Source organism: Chlorocebus sabaeus, chromosome 4 (assembly GCF_047675955.1).
Source record: "Chlorocebus sabaeus isolate Y175 chromosome 4, mChlSab1.0.hap1, whole genome shotgun sequence".
Taxonomy (NCBI): domain Eukaryota; kingdom Metazoa; phylum Chordata; class Mammalia; order Primates; family Cercopithecidae; genus Chlorocebus; species Chlorocebus sabaeus.
This window is the reverse complement of record NC_132907.1, coordinates 8,393,362-8,417,640: the sequence shown is the minus strand read 5'-3', so window position 1 is coordinate 8,417,640 and position 24,279 is coordinate 8,393,362. Positions and strand designations below refer to the sequence as shown.

At 36.9% G+C, this 24,279-nt stretch overlaps 1 protein-coding gene across 20 annotated transcripts in view; it reads right to left on the bottom strand.

Annotated features, from left to right (window-relative positions):
- MEF2C (myocyte enhancer factor 2C) overlaps positions 1 to 24,279 on the bottom strand; it is a 163,489-nt gene that overhangs the window by 61,013 nt on the left and 78,197 nt on the right. The gene's annotated exons all lie outside the window — the stretch shown is intronic.

The window sequence follows — 24,279 nt, the reverse complement described above, 5'->3', positions numbered from 1 at the left end:
ATTGCACTCTAGCCTGGGTGATAGAGTGAGACTCCATCTCAAAAAAAAAAAAAAAAACAACAAACAAAAAACTACAGTTTTCTTTAATATAAATAAAATCTCTTGTATTTGTAAAAACGCAATTGTGGAAAACACTGAAATATTTTCCTATTTATTTTTATGCTGGTCAGCAAGTGGTTTGATCTCAGTAGCCAGACTCCAGGTGCAGAGTTCAGAACTATAAATTTGGTGTACCTCCTATCAGTTAAAGTTGAGCTCAGATGGCCATCCCTCCCCAAATCACAGTTCATCTTGAAAATCTTCACAGTGTGAAAAAGGTGTGGCTCAGAACAAACACCAGTGGATTAAAAATGATATCCTTTTCCCAATAGTGATATACATTGTGGGTATGTGATTAGAATATTTAAAACACCTGTTCATCTGGAACTAAGCCACATGTGTAATACATTAGAGTGTTCCTGGCTCATTTCCAAGAGTATGGATCCTCACTGCCATGAAAATACTGAGGGAGCCAGGGCAAAGATACTTAAAGTTTCACCCTAGAAGCAATGCACCACATACGTATTTCACTGTTAACAATATTATCACACTAAGCATTGTTGACTGACTAATATTTTAATGAAATCAATTATTTATTTTTGTGTCAGAAAAGAAACTGGCAGCATAGGCACACTTGTGTTAGCCTTGCTAATTACTTCCATTGTCTTGAAATCTCAATCAACCTACCTCCTTCTCTTTCACCCTACATCTCTCTCATTTTCTCACTTTCTCTCTCATTGTCTAACTCCTCTTCCTTGGATACAAAGTAGTTCAAAGGGGTATCAGGAAATAAATTATATCCTAATACTATCTACCAGAGTTCACTAAGAGAACTTGGGAAAGCCCCTCTATTTGGCAGAGTTCCACTTATTATTTTTTTTTCAACTCTGTTTTGACTGGACTTAATAGAATTACTTTTGACTCCTAGTTTTTTCCTTTTTCTACCCTTTCCCTAGTTTAAAAATCTGTGTAGTGAGGACCTTATTTCTGAAGAATTTCATAATGTTATTACACAAGATACATAAATGCATTATATGATAATTTATAAAATGGGACATTTTATTTAAATGTAAGCACCAAATACACTGAAGATTTCAGTGTCCAAAGTGTGTGTGTGTATATACAAGTGAAAGTTTAAAATTTTTGCCTAAATTTACATATGCAAAAAGGAATAGCAGGAAAATAAATACCAGTTGTATGAGCATTATGTGCTAATGACTATATATGTACATAACTTAATTCTTACAGGAAGACCAAAAGTGAGTTTTATTATTCCTATTTTACTGCTTCAGAAGCTGAAGCTTGGTGGACATTCAGAATGTTGCCCAAGATCACAGAGTTTATGAAAGTGGCAGAAACCAGGTTTGTCTGATGCTAAAATGTGTGTCTGTCCCTCCTCCAGCACCACACTGCCTTTATTATGAAAGGGCAGGACTTTTATTATATGGATGTGAAAGTTTAAGGGCAGAGTCTTCATATTTGACAGTATTGTATTCAGAATCCTGACCTGTTTATGCAGTCATTAAAAGTGTACATGTCCTGAGGAAGGAGGATCTCTTGATCCCAGGAGTTTGAGACCAGCTCGGGCAACCTAGCGAGACTGTCTAAAAATTAAACAGTGCACTGCTTCATTAGGAACTTACAAATTTATAGATCTTGATATATTTTTCAATTTACTGTAAAGAAGCCTATGTAGTTTAAAATAAACCTCCTAGGCCAGGCACAGTAGCTCACTGCTGTAATCCAAGTACTTGAGAGGCTGAAGCGGGAGGATCACTTGAGCCCAGGTATTCGGGACCAGCTTGGGCAACATGGCAAAACCCTGTCTCTACAAAAAATACAAAAATTCGCTGGATGTGGTGGTATGTGCCTGTGGTCCCAGCCACTTGGGAGGCTGAGGCAGGAGAATCACTTGAGCCCAGGAATTGGAGGTTGCAGTAATCCAAGGCTGTGTCACTGCATTCCAGCCTGGACGAGGGGCACAAAATCATCTCAAAAATAAAATAAAATAAAATAAAATAAAATAAAATAAAATAAAATAAAATGGCAAAACAACAACAACAACAAACATAACAAAGAAACCTCCTGAGGCCTCTATAATTTCCTTTTTTAACACACTGTATGTGATAAATAGTCCTCAAAGAAATGCATGTGCACCTTATTAGTGCAAACTAAAATTATATGCATATTTCCGAAGCAACTTGTCCTATGAAATAAAAATATAAATATGGTGAAAGCTTTCAGGCTTTTTAGCACGCACACATATACATACTTATAAAAAGTAAAATATTTTGGCACTTCTACTTTTCACAACTGTTTCTGACTTTTCCAGTGGAACCTCTCTCAAGAATTGGTTGTCATTATGCTAATTTACTGCTTGAGACCACGGACTCTTTCTGATGCCAACTGAATCACATCTAATTCCACATCAAATATTCAGAGTGCTTGATTTCCCTGTCTCTTCTTCCCATTTTCATTGCCATCTTTCTTATATCTTTTTCTTTATGTGAACATTCTCTTCATATCAAGCTAATGTTTTTCATGCCCTTGTTTCTTTTATTTGTGACTCTTTGCACACTTGGTCTTTTGAAAGGTTTGCCCACATCTTTTTCATCAATTGATATCCATCTTTCTGAATTTGACTTGTTTGAGCCTAAAAATGACTACCAATCATGGCTGCCTGTCCTGACTTTTTAAACTTCTTCCTACCACTTATTGCTTGATGATATGTTACCAGGAGCAGCACTGCCATCATTGTCATCATTATCATTATCGTAAACCTTAGCAAGTGTCAGACTCTGTTCTAAGCAATTTATAAATGTTCATTCATTTAATTCTCATAACAGCTAAGCAGAAGGTAGTATCATTAACCTCTATTTACAAATGATGGGATTAAGAAACAGACAGTTGGCCAGGTGTGGTGGTTCACACCTGTAATCCCAGCACTTTGGGAGGCTGAGGCAAGTGGATCACCTGAAGTCGAGAGTTGAAGAGCAGCCTGACCAACATGAAGAAACCCTATCTCTACTAAAAATACAAAAAAAAAAAAAAAAAAAAAAAAAAAAAAAAAAAAAAATTAGCCAGGCATGGTGGCGCATGCCTGTAATCCCAGCTACTCAGGAGGCTGACGAAGAATTGCTTGAACCCAGGAGGTGGAGGTTGCAGTGAGCTGAGATCGCGCCATTGCCAAACTCCAGCCTGGGCAACAAGAGTGAAACTCCATCTCAAAATAAATAAATAAATAAATGAAAATAAAAAATAAAACAGAAAGTCTAAGTAATTTGCCCAAGGACATATAGAACTCAGGCAGTTTATTTCCAGAACTGATGCTCCTCAACACTGTGCTATGTTGCCTCCCCCTAAATATCCCCTAGTTCTCATTATGTTGTTTTGTCCAGTTGATTCCCACATGTATTTTCTACCTTAATTGGACTGTAAGTTTTTGAGGTCACAGACAATGTCTTCCAAACTTGTATTTCTTCTGGCATCCATATAAAGTTCTGTATATCCTAAGAATTTAATAATTATTGCTTGAATAACAAAATCTACAGTTAAAAGTGGAAGCAAATTTTTAAGATATATATACTGAAAGACCACTTTCAGATATGAAGGTAAAAATATAACGAGAATCTTGAATGCTTTAATGAATAATTTGCAATATGAGTCTAACTGCATTGAAAATCGATAATGAAATGGCTGTATTAATTTCTTTGTAATTCTATTTAATAGTTTTTAACTGTCATTATAAGAATTTCATGCATAGAATAAGCATACTTTCTTTTGTTTAAGCCAAGCTGCTTGCATTATTTTGGCTTCTATTACAGATAATACTGTGGACATTTCAAATCCACAATGATTTGGAGGTAGTCAAATCAATATCAGCTACATAATACATAAAGGATGGATGCAAATTTTATAGCAAAGAAATTAATAATTAATTTATATCTGTTTACTGTAACAAAATTTTTTGTCAGCTTTTTCTGAAGTTTAACAATGCTTGAGCCAATATCGATAAATTATGCATAAAATATAACTGTTTAAGATAAAAATGCTACTAAAATAACTATATTATTTCATGTTTATAAATGTTACAAAATCTATTATATGTGGTAATTCACATAGTATTCTTTCTGTATGATAGCTTAGCATGGTTACCATAGCTCATATCACTATTACATCTAACAATATTATTTTTTTATTTCAGCAGTTAAAAAGAGCCAATGTTTTCCATATTACAAAGACTTTGCTGAAGAGTCAGAATTGAATAATATAATATCAAAGGTAATAATTTCCCAAACTGAATTTACCCTGCATGGCACAAATGACTCAACAATGAAAATTTTGTTTAAAAAGTATTCAAATAAAAGGCTTTGTCCCTGGAATACAGCTCTAAGTGGCTCACTATCTAGGTTGAAAATGATTTTGCAGGGTTGTATGTCCTATTTTTCCATGCCTGCAGTAAAGATACAATATGGGAATTCAGCTTGGTAATTACTAATACACCACACAGACACAATTACACCCTGTATGCTGCATAAAGGAATCACTTGTGGTCTGCATCCATTACAAAGAGCAGTAGGGGGCCAACATGCAAGACGACAAAATGCTTTACAAGACGGAAGGAGACCAGAAGAGTCGATGTACACAGATACAAGGACCTTGATTCTTCTAGCAATGATTTAAGCCTCTTTCCATCAATTATCGTCTTTTGTCTCAAGAGTCTTATCACCAGCAGCATTACAGGAACTGAACATAACAATGCTCAGACTCGTATAACCCTATGAACTGTGCTGACATTTCCACACCCTGTTGCTATGTTTGACCTGGTTTACAGATTACTTAAGCAAAACAAAATAGGGGGAAAAAAAAGCATTCCCATTGCAAAACTGGTATATATTATATGTATACACACTTATTTTTTATGACTTACTCAGAATTCCATTTATTGAAACTAAAAGCCATCCTACTCTAGAAATGCTATTTTTCGAAGTAGTTTCTACATCATTTTAAAGTTTAAAAGTAAAAATCTGCTTGAGTGAAAATAATAATTGTAAGAAAGAGACTAAATATTGGCATGTTAAGGGGATACAGACTGAACAAGAGAATTTCATGTCTCAGGGAGCTAAACTAAAATGAGTCAGCTGCTCTCTGAAGCTACAATGAGTCACAGGAATAGTTTTCTCGCTGTGAAACTCCTTAAAGTTTTGCGTTTAATTGCAAGCAGCTAAGTGGTTTTTATTATAACAGAGTTTCCTCTGTTAATTATTGCACGATGTACATTATTTTACAATACTTTCATTGAAGATTCTCTTTTAAAATACATCTTACAAGTATGAATTTTTAAGACCTTAGGAAAGTTAGTTATTTATGGCAGTTTGTCAGGTTCCCTGAAACAAAGCCTTGTCTTTCAGAAAATGTTTACAACCTATGAGGAAAAAAAAAAAAAAAAGTATCCTGGGGCTAAAATGTTTATTGGCACCTAGAAGTCTGAAGAGAGAGTCGGGCCTGTGGTTTTTTGAGGGCACTTTATCATCGCCCGCATTCTCAAAGGTTTCTCTGAATGAATAGAACTGGATTACTCAGCCTTCTATTCCACGCCTATTCCTCTCCATTTTCCTTGGCACGACTGAGAGCCAGGCTATTTTTAGTTAAGCAGTTTTCTATTTTTAGACAACTACCAGTTAGAAGACATTTGTTAGGGAAAAATTAAAACACACACACACACACACACACACACACAAAGGGAGGAGGGAAAGAAGCTTCCTCCACATATTGTGAAGCAGCCTTCAACCTGTAACTCCAGGCATTTCAGCTGCTTTCAATCTTGGAAAAATAAAGAAAAATTCAGAGTTCAGGGTTTTAAAAATAAACCTACCCTCTGGCAAACAGACCAAAATACAACAAGCTGTTACTATGTGAAACAGTGACTACAAAAACAAAGAACATTCTCCAATGATTAAACTGTGAGAAAAGTTAAAGAACTGATTAGGTTGTAAGAATGTTGCACAGGCATGTAACAATTTTCCAGCCTCTCAGCCAGATGTATCATGTTTTAGAATTTAGAGAGGGGAAAAAAAATCTCATCTGTAAAGTTAAACTAAGGATGTGGGATGCAACTTTAAGGTTGAACCTTTTATTAAGCTTAAAGGCAATTAAATTGACTGCATCTTTCTAACATTTGTATTCTATGGAATTTCTCTAGAAACTATAACCATCTGTTTATAGAAAAACCGTACATTAAAAAATCCAGTCCCAACAAAAAACAACAAAAAGGCTGCTACATATACATACTACATACATGTATGTATATATATACACATATATGCATTTAATGTCCACATATAATTACATTTATCAGTCTTACTTTTAGTTTAAATGGGAAAAACTATTCTCAGGTTGGCTTAGTATATCAAATTATTCTACTTATTCAAGGCCGTACCTTCACCTGAAGTCTACAGTAAGATTTTTCAGGTGCCCACAGTTGTAATTGCTTTCCTTCTCCTCTGTTAGCCCACTGTACTTTGTCTGTATCTTATTATGGTTCAGATCATTGGGTACGATAATCACAGATGCATCACCAGTAACTGGCAGAACGCTTAGCAATGATCTTCATGTCCATCAATATCTACTGAATGAGAGAACAAACACTGTGTATATTCTGTCCACCATGGACTGCTACTGGCCCTGGAGGGTCGTGAATACCATGCTTTGCACATACACTTCATAAATACTTGTGGAAAAGAAAAAAAATCAATTCGTTGACCTTTGTTAGATCTTTTTAATTTAGGTAAAATGCTGCAGTTATTTATATAATAATTCAATATTTACAAATAATATACTTATTAGCATAAACTATGTAATCGCAAATTAAGAATTTGTGTCTTCTCTCTCTTTTGGTTAACATTTTTTCTTCTCTGAACTTTTTCTCTTGACTTTGAAAATAAAACTAACTTTTTATAAGAGTTGACAATGGACTCTGACATCTGTATAACCTGCCATCTTCATGACAGCCCTGTGAGGAGCTCAGGGCAGACAACATTAACTCAGGAGGAACCTAAAGCCCAGCAAGGTTACATAACTCGCCCTCCGTTAGAGAATGAGAGTCTGTGATGTTGCTATCACTGGAACTGAATTTTTAATATCCATCTTTGTTTCAAATCTGTGGAGCTTTTAAAGTCCTATATCCTAGAAGTAAAATTTAAAAGACGAACTCTCATAAAAATGCTTCAACAATATTCTTTAGGAAAATCACTATGTAGCTTTCTTTCCCCCCACACGAAATTAATTCAGAACAACTACAGTTAAGGAAAACCAATCATGAAGCCTGGATGAAGATAAAATTCCACACATACTAATTAGGAAAAATCAAAACCGTGTGCATGCATGATCTTTTCTTTCCTGTTGGAAAAGTTCACAAGGGACTTAGCTTATTTCTACGTCCTTACTACTCATTTTTCTTCTCCCTTTTCCATGTTCTCTTCTTCCTCAGGGCAATTCCAGCTTCAGTGATCCCTCCGTTTTCTCGTCTTTCTCCACAAAATCACATAGACTTTAACAAATATTCTGTTCCTTGGAGTAAATGCTGACTGAGTGATTCAACTTTTCTTGCTGGGTTTCTCTGCCTTGGCTCAGGTCCTGACTGGCGCACAGTGGGCATGTCATAAATGCCCGCTGCAGGAATGAAAGGTGAAGTAGCCAGGTGTAACCTCTCCAGTTTATGTACCCTTTATTGGGCTGTATCTGTTAACCATCATGCCAGTTATTTATTTAGTTAGTTAGTTAGTTATTTTTTGAGACGGTGTCTCACTCTGTTGCCCAGACTGGAGTGCTAGAGTGCAGTGGTGCAATCTCAGGTTACTGCAACCTCCACCTACCGGGCTGAAACAATTCTCCTGCTTCATCCTCCCAAGTAGCTGAGGTTACAGGCGTGTGCCATCACTCCTGGCTAATTTTTTTTTTTTTGTATTTTTAGTAGAGATGGAGTTTCACCATATTGGCCAGGCTGGTCTTGAACTCCTGACCTCAAATGATCTGCCTGCCTCGGCCTCCCAAAGTGCTGGGGTTACAGGCATGAGCCACCTCGCCCAGCCCATGCCAGTGATTTGAATGAAAGAGAGCACTAGATTCACCAGTTTCATCATTTACTGTCCAACAGAGGGTTTCTTTCATAATGGACAATTATATTTGGAAGCCACTAGTCACATCTTGCTATTAAGCACTTGAAATGTGGATAGTGAGACTGAAAAGTGAACTTTTAATTTTATGTAATTTAAATTATATTTGTATTTATATAGCCACACGTGGCTAGGCTACTTTACAGATTAATGCAGATCTACGTCTTTTGATCTGGTCTGGTTATATTATCCAAAGAAAATTCACATGACAGAAATGAGTTTATAATTGTCATAGTATAGATGCTAAATATACCATTTATTTACAAATGTGTACAGTAACTTTGAAAAGGGTTGGGTTTCTGGAACTAACCGCAGAGTCAATCAATCAACTTCTGTCCTATTGAAATAGTAACTGAGAGTGAAGTTGGCTTTAGATTAGTAGTAGCTAATTCATAGGGTAACTTTGGTCTGTTTTTCTATGAAATGGTTTCCTCCTTGACAGCATAGTGATGGAACTTGTTTATGATTAAATAGTAATATGCACGCTTTTACTTTTGAAAAATAAAGTATCTAATTCAGAAATTATAAAATAAGTTACCATTATTAATATAAGTTACTATTATTAATTCATATATCTACTTTTTTGTAATACTTTTTTTTTTTTTTGAGATAGAGTCTTGCTCTGTCACTCAGGCTGGGTACAGTGGCATGATCATGGCTCACTGGAGCCTCAACCTCTCATGCTCAGGTGATTCTCCGACCTCAGTCTCTTGTGTAGATGGGAGTACAGGTATGCACCACCACACCCAGCTAATTTATTTTTACTTTTGTAGAGTTGGGGTCTCTGTATGTTGCCCAGACTGGTCTTTCTTGAACTCCTAGGCTCAAGTAATCATCCTGTCTCAGCCTCCCAAAGTCCTGGGATTACAGGTGTGAGCCACCATGCCTGCTATAATTTTTTTTTTTTTTTTTAATGTGAGGAAAAAACCCAAACACCCATTGTGTAGTTTTACTGTTTACAACGTTTCTTACCCTAGAACAGTAGCTCTAAATAGTTACTGAGTTTATTTACTAAAACATAAAGATAAGAGATTTAATTGATATGAAGAGGTTTTCAGAATCTAATTAACCTCCCAGCTAGTCATTAACTCTATGACCTTTAGAAATAATTGACAGAGATTTTTTTTTTCTTATTCATATCTTCTTCCAGGTGGTTAAATTTCAGAGTAGCACAGAATACACTAAATACCATCGAGACATGACTGGATAATATGTCAAATAGCTATAAAATGGGATATATTTCCAATAATATAATCTGTCTACTTAATCTGTTGTACATGTATGCAGCACTTACCTAATTACAGTCCTTTTAATGACTGAGTTTGATTAAGTCTTTTCCCAGAATGTCCTATTGATTATTTTGACCAAGTTATGGCTAGCACTACCTCCCTGCACCCAAGGCACATGCCCCTAACCAATCGCATTACAGTTCCTGAATATGTGGACTTGGACTCAGCATCTTCCTTAACTGTGTGCTCCAGGCAGCCAGTATCAAGTGATGGGCACCCACTAAGGAGTGAAATATTCCAGAGTCCCACCTCACTGGGTAGTGATGGGCCTTTTATTAATATATCACACTTTCAGAAAAACCTAAGACACTTCCTTTCAAGAATTAGTTTCATTGAATTTCAGTTGTAAGAACCTGTTTTATAGTACGATTCTAACCCTCCATAAAATTACAAAGAGGAAATAGATTACAGACACACTTTCAAATTCCATGGAGAAGGAAATACATGTTTGGAAAAGGAAATCTAGATCCTTGCTACTCCACCAGCAGCATCAGCATCACCTGGCCAGAAATACAGGATCCTGGGCCCTGCCCCACACCCACTGAGTTAGAATCAGCATTTTAGCAAGATACTCTGGTGATTCAGACAGGGCCACAGGCATTTCATTTGAGACCTGTTGATCCCTCTTGCCCAATACTGGCCAAAGCACTAACAGGTTTCTTCTCTCTCCTCCAGGAATCAAAATACTGTACCTTGCTCTGGAAGTCCTTTACTTTCCACCAGCACCACAAGCAATACTTCTACTTGGCTTCCTGTGCCTTGTGATTTAATTAATTATTTATTTTTGATGCAAAACAACATTTATTCACTCTGGCTGACTTGAAAGATTCTCACTTTTATTATTAGAACACATCAGATCTCACCAAAGAAAAACTGTATATTTAAAAATTTTATTCATGCTAATGATCATCAGTAGGTTGCTATATATTGAATGTCCACAATATGCTAGGCATTGAGCTGGCAGCTGGAGGTACAGAGATGAACAAAGCTTCATCGTGTCCTTCAGGGAAAGGAGAGGGATTTGTAATTAGACAAAACAAAAACAAAATCCCCAAAACCAACAGTGGAGTGAAGAAATTAAAATAATAAACACTCCTTAATGAAAAGAGTCATCATCTTAGAATTCTGCTTCTAGGCAAAGTTCAGAATCATTCTTAAAACTTTACTTTTGACTATTTCATGGCTATATATTCAGTAACTTTTCCTGAGGAAGTAAGAATGTTCTACACTTTGATTCTTACTTGACACCTTTTAAAACCAATGCTACTTTTACTTAGATGATATCAATGGCTAGAATGTAACATTTGGTTCAAATATGCCGCTTACCACCAAGTACCATATGCCATGAAATTTGTAAATATCATTAAAAATGGACAATTATCATCCAGGCTATATATTTTTCTCCTTTCATTTACAGGTATGGTGGGAGTCAGGGGAAGAGAGATCACATGAGATCTTTGGTTTGCTCTAGTTCAGGAAGGTTCATGTAAAATAATAATGATGATAAAATGGTAATGATTAATATTGATAAAGAAATTATATTACTGATAAAAGTCTATATTTTGAACCCTGACTTTTCTGCTTCTACTATTATTAAGTAATTATCTGCTCACTGTGTTCATACTAATGACTGCAAACTATTAGAGCTGTGTAATAACAGAGACTAGAGGAAGTTCAGTTTTATTGCCTTACATTATTATTTGTTCAACAATGATTATTTTCTTAATAAATGAGATGTGAAGCAGCTCTTCATGTTTACAAAACATATAAATTAAGCAAGAGGATTATTTTTAAAAAAGAAATGGCTCTTCAAATTTGATCTATATAAATCATTGTGGTATAGTTATGAGAAATATGAATACATTAAAAAATTTTAGACTCATTTCTTAAGACTTTGGGGAACAAATAAAAATATTATTTAAAGGTACTAATAAAAGTCTTTTAAAGACATATAAACAAAATTACATTAAAATTCAGGAAAATAAAAAACATTTTTAATAACAAAATCTCTTTTTCCCCTTTTCCCTCAGAAGCCTCAACACAGAAGGTTTAAATCTTTATGGAAGATACTAATACTTTGTTAATTTTTCAATACCATGTATTGAAAAGCAATTATATACTTGGCTTACCAGAGGGCAGGGTAGGCTTACTGAGTCACCAGCAATAAGATCTATATCAATTATATTTTATAGTAAACCTAAGAAGGATTTGTAATGTATCTCAAGAATACTATTTCTCTAAACTTTTTCATAATGAAAAATACTTTTCTGGAGAAATTAACTTACTAATTATATAGATAAATACCGGTTCAATGTTGCTTCAAGTAAATTAAAAATAGTGATAAGACAGAACTATCATCTTTCCGTTCATAAGCTTCAAGTTAAAAAAAAATACAGTAGACATCACCCAGCTCACACAGTTAATGCTCCCTGTCAGCCTGAACAACTTGCAAGTGCTTTTTGACCAGATCATAAGTTTACTGATTGACTCTGTGGTTATGGGTTAGGGGTAAAGTATGCTTTTAGTTTTATGATGAGTGTTTAGCTCCAGGTCAGAGTCTCTCGAAGTGAACATTTATGCTCTGAATTCCAAAATCACAGGGTACACAGTTAGTCACTTCCGAAGTAACTCCTCAAATTTAATATTGAATAATTAATTTTGGTATTAATTTAATTATTAATTAATTAAACACAGTTTGTTTAAATATTTCCCTCTTCATATTTCAGTCTAGACCAGTGCTGTCTTATAGAACTTTCTGTGATGATCAATGCATTCTGTTCTATATCTTCCCTGTTTAATTCAGTAGCCACTAGCCACACATGACTACTGAATGCTTGAAATGTGGCTAATGCAACTGAGGAACTGAATTGGACATTTTATTTAATTTTAATTCATTTAAATATAAATAGTCACATGATCCTAGTAGCTACTATATTGGAGAGTACGGACTTAGATTACTTGAGTGTTTTTAAATTGTGCTTTGATAAACTCTTATCAAAATTTAATGAATTGTTTCATTGGAACTATAAACACATCTTTTCATACTTTAAATGTGCAATGTTATGCCACATGATTATCACTTGGTTGTATGTCGGTCTTTCCTGTTTGTTTATTCTATAAATATATTCTGAGGAGGTAACACTCTCTAGACCTCATGTTAAGCACCGGGAATATGATGTACAGTCCCTTGCCCTTTGGGAGTTTAGAATCTAGTGTGAGACAGGCAATTGGATAACACTTCAACAGTGCTCTGATGGGAAAGAGAACAAATGATGACTGTAACACAGGGGAAGCCCCTAACACAAGTTATGGGGGCTTCAAGGATGACTTTCCGAAGTATAAATTGGGACCTGACTTGAGTGAAGGATAAGTAACAGCCAAGCAGAGATCCAGTAAGGAATTTTAAGACAAAACAGAGCTTGGAGAGATTGAAGAATGTACATATGTTCAGTGTGGCTTAAATATAGGATGGGGGTGGTAAGGGCAGGTTGTTGGCAGGGAAATTGCAAACAGTGAGGCTGAAGAGTAAGAGAAATACAGCGATCATATCATGCATGGCCTTGTGAGCCAACTTAAGGACCGTGAGTCCTTGAGGGGCCTTGGTTATATCTGTATCTCCAGGCATTTCACAGCATATAACACAGAGCAGGAATTCAACTACTTTTTGTTCAATCAATGACTGAAAGAAGGAAAATCTGCAAATGATTAGATAATTGAATCTGTCTTTTTCTCTTAAGTATCCTTGCATAATACTTATCTATATAGCACATACAAATAATTTTGTACACATATATTTATTTACTTTGGTAAGTTCTGGGATACATGTGCAGAACATGCAGGTTTGTTACATAGGTATACACGTGCCATGGTGGTTTGCTGCACCCAACAAACCGTCATCTACATTAGGTATTTCTCCTAATGCTATCCCTCCCCTGGCCCCCCACCCCACAACAGGCCCTGCTGTGTGATGTTGCCCTCCCTGAGTCCATGTGTTCTCATTGTTCAGCTCCCGCTTACGAGTGAGAACATACGGTGTTTGGTTTTCTATTCCTGTTAGTTTGCTGAGAATGATGGTTTCCAGCTTCATCCATGTCGCTGCAAAGGACATGAACTCATCTTTTTTTATGGCTACATAGTATTCCATGGTGTATATGTGCCACATTTTCTTTATCCAGTCTTTTACTGATGGACATTTGGGTTGGTTCCAAGTCTTTGCTATTGTGAATAGTGTTGCCATAAACATAGGTCTGCATGTGTCTTTATAGTAGAACGATTTATAATCCTTTGGTTATATGCCCGGTAATGAGATTGCTGGTGTCAAATGGTATTTCTGGTTCTAGATCCTTGAGGAATCACCACACTGTCTTCCACAATGGTTGAACTAATTTACACTCCTAGCAACAGTATAAAAGCATTCCTATTTCTCCACACCCTCTCCAGCATCTGTTGTTTCCTGACTTTTTAATGATCACCATTCTAACTGGCGTGAGATGGTATCTCATTGTGGTTTTGATTTGCATTTCTCTAATGACCAGTGATGATGTGTTTTTTTTTCATATGTGTGTTGGTCACATGAATGTCTTCTTTTGAGAACTGTCTGGTCATATCCTTCACCCACTTTTTGATGGATTGTTTTTTTCTTGTAAATCTGTTTAAGCTCCTTATAGATTATGGATATTAGCCCTTTGTGAGATGGATAGATTGCACAAATTTTCTTCCATTCTTTAGGCTGCCTGTACACTCTGATGACCGTTTCCTTTGCTGTGCAGAAGCTCTTTAGTTTAATTAGATCCCATTTGTCAATTTTGGCTTTAGTTGCCATTGTTTTTGTTGTTTTAGTCATAAAGTCTTTACCCATGCTTATGGCCTGAATGGTATTGCCTAGGTTTTCTTCTAGGGTTTTTATGGTTTTAGGCCTTATGTTTAAGTCTTTAATCCATCTACAGTTATTTTTGGTACAAGGTGTAAAGAAGGGGTCCAGTTTCAGCTTTCTACATGTGGCTAGCCAGTTTTCCCAGCACCGTTTATTAAATAGGGAATCCTTTCCCACTGCTTGTTTTTGTCAGGTTTGTCAAAGATCAGATAGTTGTAGATGTGTGGCTTTATTTCTGAGACCTACGTTCTGTTTCACTGGTCTGTATATCTGTTTTGGTACCAGTATCATGGTGTTTTGGTTGCTGTAGCCTTGTAATATAGATTGAAGTCAGGTATCGTGATACCTCCAGCTTTGGTCTTTTTGCTTAGGATTGTCTTTGCTATACAGGCTCTTTTTTGGTTCCATATGAAATTTAAAGTAGTTTTTTCTAATCCTATGAAGAAAGTCAGTGGTAGCTTGATGGAGATAGCATTGAATCTATAAATTACTTTCGGTAGTATGGCCATTTTCACGATATTGATTCTTTCTATCCATGAGCATGGAATGTTTTTCCATTTGTTTGTGTCCTCTCTTATTTCCTTGGGCAGTGGTTTGCAGTTCTTCTTGAAGAGGTCCTTCACATCCCTTGTAAATTGTAATCCTAGGTATTTATTCGTTTTGTAGCAATTGTGAATGGGAGTTCACTCATGATTTGGCTGTTTGTCTATTACTGGTGTATAGGAATGCTTGTGATTTTTGCACATTGATTTTGCATCCTGAGACTGCTGAAGTTGCTTATCAGCTTAAGGAGATTTTCGACTGAGACAATGGGGTTTTCTAAATATACAATCATGTCACCTGCAGAGACAATTTGACTTCTTCTTTTCCTATTTAAATACCCTTTATTTCTTTCTCTTGCCTGATTGCCCTGGCTAGAACTTTCAATACTATGTTGAATAGGAGTGGTGAGAGAGGGCATCCTTGTCTTGTGCTGGTTTTCAAAGGGAATGCTTCCAGGTTTTGCCCATTCAGTATGATATTGGCTGTGGGTTTTTCATAAATAGCTCTTATTATTTTGAGATACGTTCCATCAATACCATCAATACCTAGTTTATTGAGAGTTTTTAGCATGAAGGAGTGCTGAATTTTGTTGAAGGCCTTTTTTGCATCTATTGAGATAATCATGTGGTTTTTGTCTTTGGTTCTGTTTATGTGATGGATTATGTTAGTTGATTTGCATATGTTTAACCAGCCTTGCATCCCAGGGATGAAGCTGACTTTATCGTGGTGGATAAGCTTTTGACGTGCTGCTGGATTTGGTTTGCCAGTATTTTATTGAGGATTTTCACATCAATGTTCATCAGGGATATTGGTCTGAAATTTTCTTTTTTTGTTGTGTCTCTTCCTGGTTTTGGTATCAGGATGATGCTAGCCTCGTAAAATGAGTTAGGGAGGAGTCCCTCTTTTTCTATTATCTGGAATAGTTTCAGAAGGAATGATACCAGCTCCTCTTTGTATCTCTGGTAGAATTTGGCTGTGAATCCGCCTGGTCCTGGACTTCTTTTGGTTGGTAGCCTATTAATTACTGTCTCAATTTCAGCACTTGTTTATTGGTCTATTCAGTACTCGACTTCTTCCTGGTTTAGTCTGGGGCGGCTGTATGTGTCCAGGAATTTTTCCATTTCTTTTAGATTTTCTAGTTTATTTGCATAGAGGTGTTTATAGTATTCTCTGATGGTAGTTTGTATTTCTGTGGGATCAGTGGTAATATCTTCTTTATCATTTTTTATTGCATCTGATTCTTCTCTCTTTTCTATTGGTTTGGCTAGTGGTCTATTTCGTAAGTCTTTTAAAAAAATCAGCTCCTGGATTCATTGATTGATTGAAGGGTTTTTCGTGTCTCTATCTCCTTCAGTTCTGCTCTGATCTTAGTTATTTCTTGTCCTCTGCTAGCTTTTGAATTTATTTGTTCTTGCTTCTCTAGTTCTTTTAATTGTGATGTTAGGGTGTAGATTTTAGATCTTTCTCACTCTGTCCTGTGGGCATTTAGTGCTATAAATTTACCTCTAAACACTGCTTTAGTTGTGTCTCTGAGATTCTGGAACACTATGTCTTTGTTCTCATTGGTTTCAAAAAACTTATTTATTTCTGCCTTATTTTCATTATTTACCCAGTAGTCATTCAGGAGCAGATTGTTCATTCTCCAAGTAGTTGTGTGGTTTTGAGTGAGTTTCTTAACCCTGTTTTAATTTGCTTACACTGCAGTCTGAGAGACTGTTTGTTATGAATTCTGTTCTTTTGCATTTGCTGAGGAGAGTTTTACTTCCAATTATACCAATTTTAGAATAAGTGTGATATGGTGCTGACAAGAATGCTGAATTCTGTTGATTTGGGGTGGAGAGTTCTGTAGATGTCTATTAAGTCTGCTTGGTCCAGAGCTGAGTTCAAGACCTGAATATCCTTGTTAATTTTCTGTCTCGTTGTTCTCTTTAACATTGACAGTGGGGTGTTAAAGTCTCCCACTATTATTGTGTGGGAGTCTAAGTCTCTTTGTAGGTCTTTAAGGACTTGCTTTATGAATCTGGGTGCTCCTGTATTGGGTGGATATATATTTAGGATAGTTAGCTCTTCTTGTTCCATGGATCCCTTTACCATTATGTAATGCCCTTCTTAAGTCTTTTTTGATCTTTGTTGGTTTAAAGTCTGTTTTATCCCAGACTAGAATTGCAACCCTTGCTTTTTTTTTTTTTGCTTTCCATTTGCTTGGTAAATATTCCTCTATCCCTTTATTTTGAGCCTATGTATGTCTTTGCATGTAACACGGGTCTCCTAAAACAGCACACAGATTGGTCTTGACTCTTTATCCAATTTGCCAGTCTGTGTTTTTAAATGAGGCATTTAGCCCATTTACATTTAAGGCTAATATTGTTATGTGTGAATTTGATCCTGTCATTATCATGCTAGCTGGTTATTTTGCCCATTAGTTGATGCAGTTTCTTCAAAGTGTCAATGGTCTTTACAATTTGATATGTTTTTGCAGTGGCTGGTACCGGTTTTTCCTTTCCATATTTAGTGCTTCCTTCAGGATCCCTTGTAAGGCAGGCCTAGTGGTGACAAAATCTCTCAGTATTTGCTTGTCTGTAAAGGATTTTATTTCTCCTTCACTTATGAAGATTAGTTTGGCTGGATATGAAATTCTGGATTGAAAATTATTTTCTTTAAGAATGTTGAATATCAGCCCCCACTCTCTTCTGGCTTGTAGGGTTTCTGCTGAGAGATCCACTGTTAGTCTGATGGGCTTCCCTTTGTGGGTAGCCCGACCTTTCTCTCTGGCTGCCCTTAACATTTTTTCCTTCATTTCAAACTTGGTGAATCTGATGATTATGTGTCTTGGGGTTACTCTTTTCGAGGAGTATCTTGTGGTCTTCTCTTTATTTCCTGAATTTGAATGTTGGCCTGTCTTGCTAGGTTGGGGAAATTCTCCTGGATAATATCCTGAAGGGTGTTTTTCAATTTGGTTACATTCTCCCCGTCACTTTCAGGTACACCAATCAAACGTAGGTTTGGTCTTTCCACATAGCCCCATATTTCTTGGAGGCTTTGTTCATTCCTTTTCATTCTTTTTCTCTAATCTTGTCTTCATGCTTTATTTCATTAATCTGATTTTCAATCTCTTATATCCTTTCTTCCGCTTGATTGATTTGGGTATTCATACTTGTGTATGCTTAACAAAGTTCTTGTGTGTGTTTTTCAGTTTCATCAGGTCATTTATGTTCTTCTCTAAACTGGTTATTCCAGTTAGAAATTCGTTTAACCTTTTATCAAGTTTCTTAGCTTCCTTGCATTGAGTTAGAACATGCTCCTTTAGCTCGGAGGAGTTTGTTATTACCCACCTTCTGAAGCCTATTTCTATCAATTTGTCAAACTCATTCTCCTTCCAGTTTTGTTCCCTTGCTGGAGAGGAGTTGTGATCTTTTGGAGGAGAAGAGCCATTCTGGGTTTTGGAACTTTCAGCCTTTTTACACTGGTTTTTCCTCATCTTCGTGAATTTACCTACCTTTGGTCTTTGATGTTGGTGACCTTTGGATTAGTTTTCCTTTTAACAGTCAGGCACCTCTGCTGCAGGTCTGCTGGAGTTTGCTGGAGGTCCACTTCAGACCCTGTTTGCCTGGGTATCACCAGCAGAGGCTGCAGAACAGCAAAGATTGCTGCCTGTTCCTTCCTCTGGAAGCTTCATCCCAGAGTGGCACTCACCAGTCGCCAGTTGGAGCTCTCTTGTATGAGGTGTCTGTTGATTCCTCCTGGGAGGTGACTCCTAGTCAGGAAGCACGGGGGTCAGCAGAGCTTGAGCACTGTGCTGGGAAATCTGCTGCTCTCTTTAGAGCCAGGAGGCAGGAACATTTAAGTCTGCTGAAGCTGCATCCACAGCTGTCCCTTCCCCTAGATGCTCTGTCCCAGGGAGATGTGAGTTTTATCTATAAGCCCCTGACTGGGGCTGCTTCCTTTCTTTCAGAGATGCTCTGCCCAGAGAGGAAGAATCTAGAGAGGCAGTCTGGTTACAGTGGCTTTACATCTATATTTTTATAAGTATAAAATTAGAAGCTAATTAGATATAATGAATGCTCAAGTAAAGTAGACATATTTTCACATTTACATCCATTTCCAAATTTTGTGATACTGAGTTTGTAAAGAAGTCCAATTCTGCTATTTGCTGCATTTGCTTTTCAACAAAAATTGTACTCAGTATTTTCACTAAACTATGTAAGAGCACTTAGCTCGTTGATAACTTTCATCAGCATTGTGAAGCTATACAAGTTATAAACTATTTTAAGGTATTTTCCCATCCCAATTTAGGCCTTAATTATTACTGTGCAGAAAACATTTTGCTGCAGCAACTGTTCTTAGATGTCTCCAAATCAAAACAGAAGTCAGGATTCAAGTGACAGCAAATAAAATTTCCAAAATAATAAAATTTCAGGTAAATATAATCTCTCTCTCATCTCTCATCTTCTCTCTTTCCATCTCCCCCTTCCTCTTTCCTTCTCTCTCTCTCTCTCTCTCTCTCTCACACACACACAGACACACAGACACACACACATTCTTCCTCTAAAAAGAAAAACCAATAATCCTCTATTGAGACAGTTGTGAATCAAAGGTTTCTTCCGCAGGAGTTACATCCATCTCTGAATTTCCTAGAGAGCAGCAAAGGGCCTTGTGTTTTATTCCCTTTCCACACTTAATCACTGGACTGCGGGCCCAGACTGAATGAGTAGCTCATTAGAATCACTGAGTTCACTGAAGGGATGAGAGATTCCTTCCTGGCTGGGTGCTAAGTGATACTCCCATAAGGATTTTGTGGTTACAAAACATGTGCTGGATATGGAGATAACCTGTCTGGGAGTCCTGTCACTCCAAGGATCACCTGGAATGCTCTGGAAAAACACATGACCTGGCTGAATGAGTTCTGTTGAATTGTTTAGCCTATGCCTTCATTTCAGCAGCTTATACTGCATTAATGAGGTTATTGTTCCTTTGCCATCCAATTGTTCCCAAGCTCATTTTTTTGCATATATGTTTTACATCCTTAACAAGAATGCCAGTCTCCTGCTGTTTCAGAGTCTCTTGCACAGTTCTGAGCATGAATGGAGCTTGGTACATCATTGCTAAGTGAAGCAATGGCCTATAAGCATGTCCTGTGGGATCTGAGTCTTCAGATCATCCTCAAGTACTCAACAACCACATCTTCTTCCAGGAACAGAGCCCAACATAAACTGGTAGGGTTTGCTGTCTTATACAGCTAAGAGAATGAAGAATGGAGCTAGTGAACAAGCAGTGAAGGGAGCAGTTCCTTAACGCCATCAGATTCCCAACTGAATTTCAACAGTCTGACAAGCTAGCATTTTGGGTAAATATCCCAGTATACTTGTCAGAATTAAGTAAAATGGACTTTCTTCAAAGGAAGTGCTTTTAATACAATAACTGTTTTTGTTTTTTAACCAATGGATTAAAATTTTAACACATTTACTAAATCTGGCATATTTATATATTGTATCTAAACAGATATTCAAGCTGCATTACAATATAATAGTAAAAAAACTGATCTCAGTCTGTCTGTTAAGCCTTTGTGAGTCTTTGTGCCATTGTTGGAGTAGTGTTAATTATCAAGCAAAGACATGACAATTACGCAGAGCTTTTTTGCTAAAAGAAGGAATCTTTTTCAACACCCACGCACTGCACAGTTTCCTATGACCCCGTAGCACTACTCTGGTATGGTCCAGAAATTTGTATTTCTGTCTAAATGCTAGAACTTTTATTATTTCTATTTCTCCCCATACCTTTTCTTCATGTGAGTAAACTGTTTTTAGAGGGTAAGGAAGAGGGGTAATGGTCCAAATGGGAAATATAAAACTAATGACCCTTCATGAAACATATTATGCTCCTCATTAAACTTACTCAGTTAAATGTATTCCATTAAATTAAAATAAATAGGATTTAAAATTTTACCCAGGAGTAGTAAACTATCTTAACTTTCAACTTTATGTTAAATCCATTCTAAGAACGAATTCAAATCCCTGATGTATCATAGGTCTTTGGCCTCCAACACAATTTATGAACTAGTGCTGCAGAGGTTTTCAAATTTAGTGTGTCTAAGAATTACTTGGGGAACTTTCTTTCTTTTTTTTTTTTTGAGACAGAGTCTCGCTGTGTCGCCCAGGCTGGAGTGCAGTGGCGCGATCTCGGCTCACTGCAAGCTCCGCTTCCCGGGTTCACGCCATTCTCCCGCCTCAGCCTCCCGAGTAGCTGGGACTACAGACACCCGCCACCTCGCCCGGCTAATTTTTTGTATTTTTAGTAGAGACGGGGTTTCACCATGTTAGCCCCGATGATCTCCATCTCCCGACCTCGTGATCCACCCGCCTCGGCCTCCGAAAGTGCTGGGATTACAGGGGTGAGCCACCGCGCCCGGCCTACTTGGAGAACTTTTTACAAATGCAACTTCCAATCCAGATCCCCTCTCCTCCACTAAGTATCTCAAGTATCCTAATTTCAGTGATTAGCGCTTTGAAAAATACTCCACGTGAAGATGATGTAAATGTTGTCAAGCTTAGTGGTCCCACCTTACTTCTTTTTCCACGATCTCTGTTATTACCAAAATGTGGAAAAGCCAGATATGTGAAGAATGCATAATTCTGGGAGTTGAACAGGACGGACCCACAATATGTTTGACTTACATGTTATGTTCATCCAAATAACTGAGTCATTGAATCTCTAGATTTGGCCCAGGAGCCTCGAGGTGTCTTTTTCAGAGATTTAACCTATTGATGTTAACAAGAAAATGGAGCCGGTTCTTTACTCTCGTTTTACAAGTATTACTTTTTTTTTTTTTTTTTTTTTTTTTGAGGTGGAGTCTCGCTCGGTCACCCAGACTGGAGTGCAGTGGCCGGATCTCGGCTCACTCGCCCGACTAGTTTTTCGTATTTTTTAGTAGAGACGGGGTTTCACCGTGTTAGCCAGGATGGTCTCGATCTCCTGACCTCGTGATCCGCCCGTCTAGGCCTCCCAAAGTGCTGAGATTACAGGCTTGAGCCACCGCGCCCGGCCTACAAGTATTGCTTTTTTTAAAAAAATTATAATCTTGCAAAAGCGCTTTCAAATTCAATGCCTTCATTTTTGACATGAGAAAACTTCAGCCCAGAGGGGTACCCAACTAGACACACAGCACAAAAGTGCAAGACAAGGATTCAAATGAAAAACAATGACTCTTAACCCAGTGCTGTTTTTGTGGCATTTAAAGAAGTCTGACTTTCAAATATCCACCTATCAAAAAATAATAAGTTTTCATACAATATATGAAGTGGGTTTTGTTGTTGTTGTTGTTAAAGAGACACGGTCTTGCTCTGTCACTTAGGCTGCAGTGCAGAGGCACAATCTAGGCTCACTGCAACCTTGACCTCTCAGGCTCAAGCCATTTTCCACCTCGGCCCCCCAAGTAGCTGGGGCCACACATGCGTGCCACCGTGCCTAAATACAAAAAATTTTTGTATTTTTTTTTTTGTTGCAGAGATGGAGTTTTGCGATGTTACCCAGGCTGCTCTCAAACTCCTGAGCTCAGGCAATCTGTCCACCTAGGCCTCCCAAAGTGTTGACATTATAGGCGTGAGCCACCACACTTGGCCAATATATGAAGTTTTAAGTTGCCTTCAAGTCATATAATATATTCCTAAGAAAAACCCTCAGAAGATGAATGTTCTGGGTTTTAAACTCCTTTAAGAAAGCAAATTTTAGAAGTCAACATATTTTTCAATTGGCTCATTATGGTTCTACTGCATTTCACGACATTAAGGACTAGCACAGTTCCAGTCTAATGATAAATTCCAACTCAAATTCTTTTGTTACCCTGACTTTTGTTATAATGGTTTTAGCAATGAGATGGGAGTTTTGAGTAAATAGGTGTTTTGTTTTTTGAATTTATTTTACATATGTATTAGTGCACACACAAGCAGTGTTCACCTTCGTATTTTTGTACTTTCACATTTATATGCAAATAAAAAACTAACTAACATGCATAGGTAAATTTTATCAGTGATCTTAAATTTCAAGATCAAGGCAAGCACATAATTCAAATTATCAATGAAAAACTAAAATAATGCCTAGTATTTTAAGCACATATCACACTAGATCTATTTATCATTCACTTTTGTTTCTCTGAAATTATTTCCTTGGCCTTGTTAGGCAAAAATAAAATATAACAATCAGCTCAATACTTTTGAAAAACTTTCAAATAAAAACAAAGAAATGAGAATTAGTCTTAGACAACTGTAACAGGTAAAAGGGAAATGGATGTGGGAGGCATATTCATTTGATCAGGATTAGCACTACATTTTTTTCACAATATGGAACCAGTCTAAGCAATGGCAAGAATGACGTGTACTCTGGCAAACTGACTCTTGAGTACATACTTTTGAAACACTTATTAATTTTCTTTTCATTCTGAGAAAGCAGGCACAATCTAGAGAAGCCAGAGTAGACAAATAGGTAAAGAAAATAGGCAGATGGGAACCATCCTTATTATACCTCTTCCTTCTTGGTTTCATAGTCTTAGTCATTGCTCTTGAAGGGCACTACAAAGTATTTAAATAGGATAGATGCTGAAAATCTTTAAAAAGTTCCAGCCAAAACTGTATGGTATGTTACTTATGCTAACATGTCTAAAACATTTTTTACTTTTGACATCATGCTCATTTATTTTTGGCACAATAAAACAATTTTTTAAATCTGAGATTGATTAAACACTGAGGTAACATTTAGAAATTCATTTTCATCTGATTTCTGATTCTGTGTATATTAACAGTTTTCATTGATATATAAAATATATAATTTTTAGGAAAAAACATTTCTAGGAGAATAATTGCCTTTACTCTTCCACCAAGAAAGCATTCAGAATAATGAATTACAAAGAAGAGGCATAAATCGAAAAACTGAAAGTGTAAGGTTGGGGTGAGTTCATTTTTATATACACTTTTTCTTTGATGATGCTGGGGAAACTATTATATACCTAAAAGAAATGATCAGAAGTCTCTAAAAAATGGATGAGCTATTCCCTGGCAAGAGTTTCCAACCATGGTGTCCTGATATGCAGCCGTGGACAATGACCACTTGCAAAAGATGAAGCAAATAGTTTGACACTGGTACTTGATTTCTAGCAAAGACCAGATCTACACGGTCTCTATCATCCTATCACTCTAACTTTTGAGGGGAAGAGAAAAGGTGGAGTAAGAATTGGGATCGATAATAATCCTGGGTGTAGCTATGGGACTTTATGAACATCTTAGGAAAAAGAACATGATGTGTATATGTGTGTGTGCCAGGGGGAGGTCCAAACACCCTGGCTTGCAGAGGCTTGGGGCTCACCACGCATGCT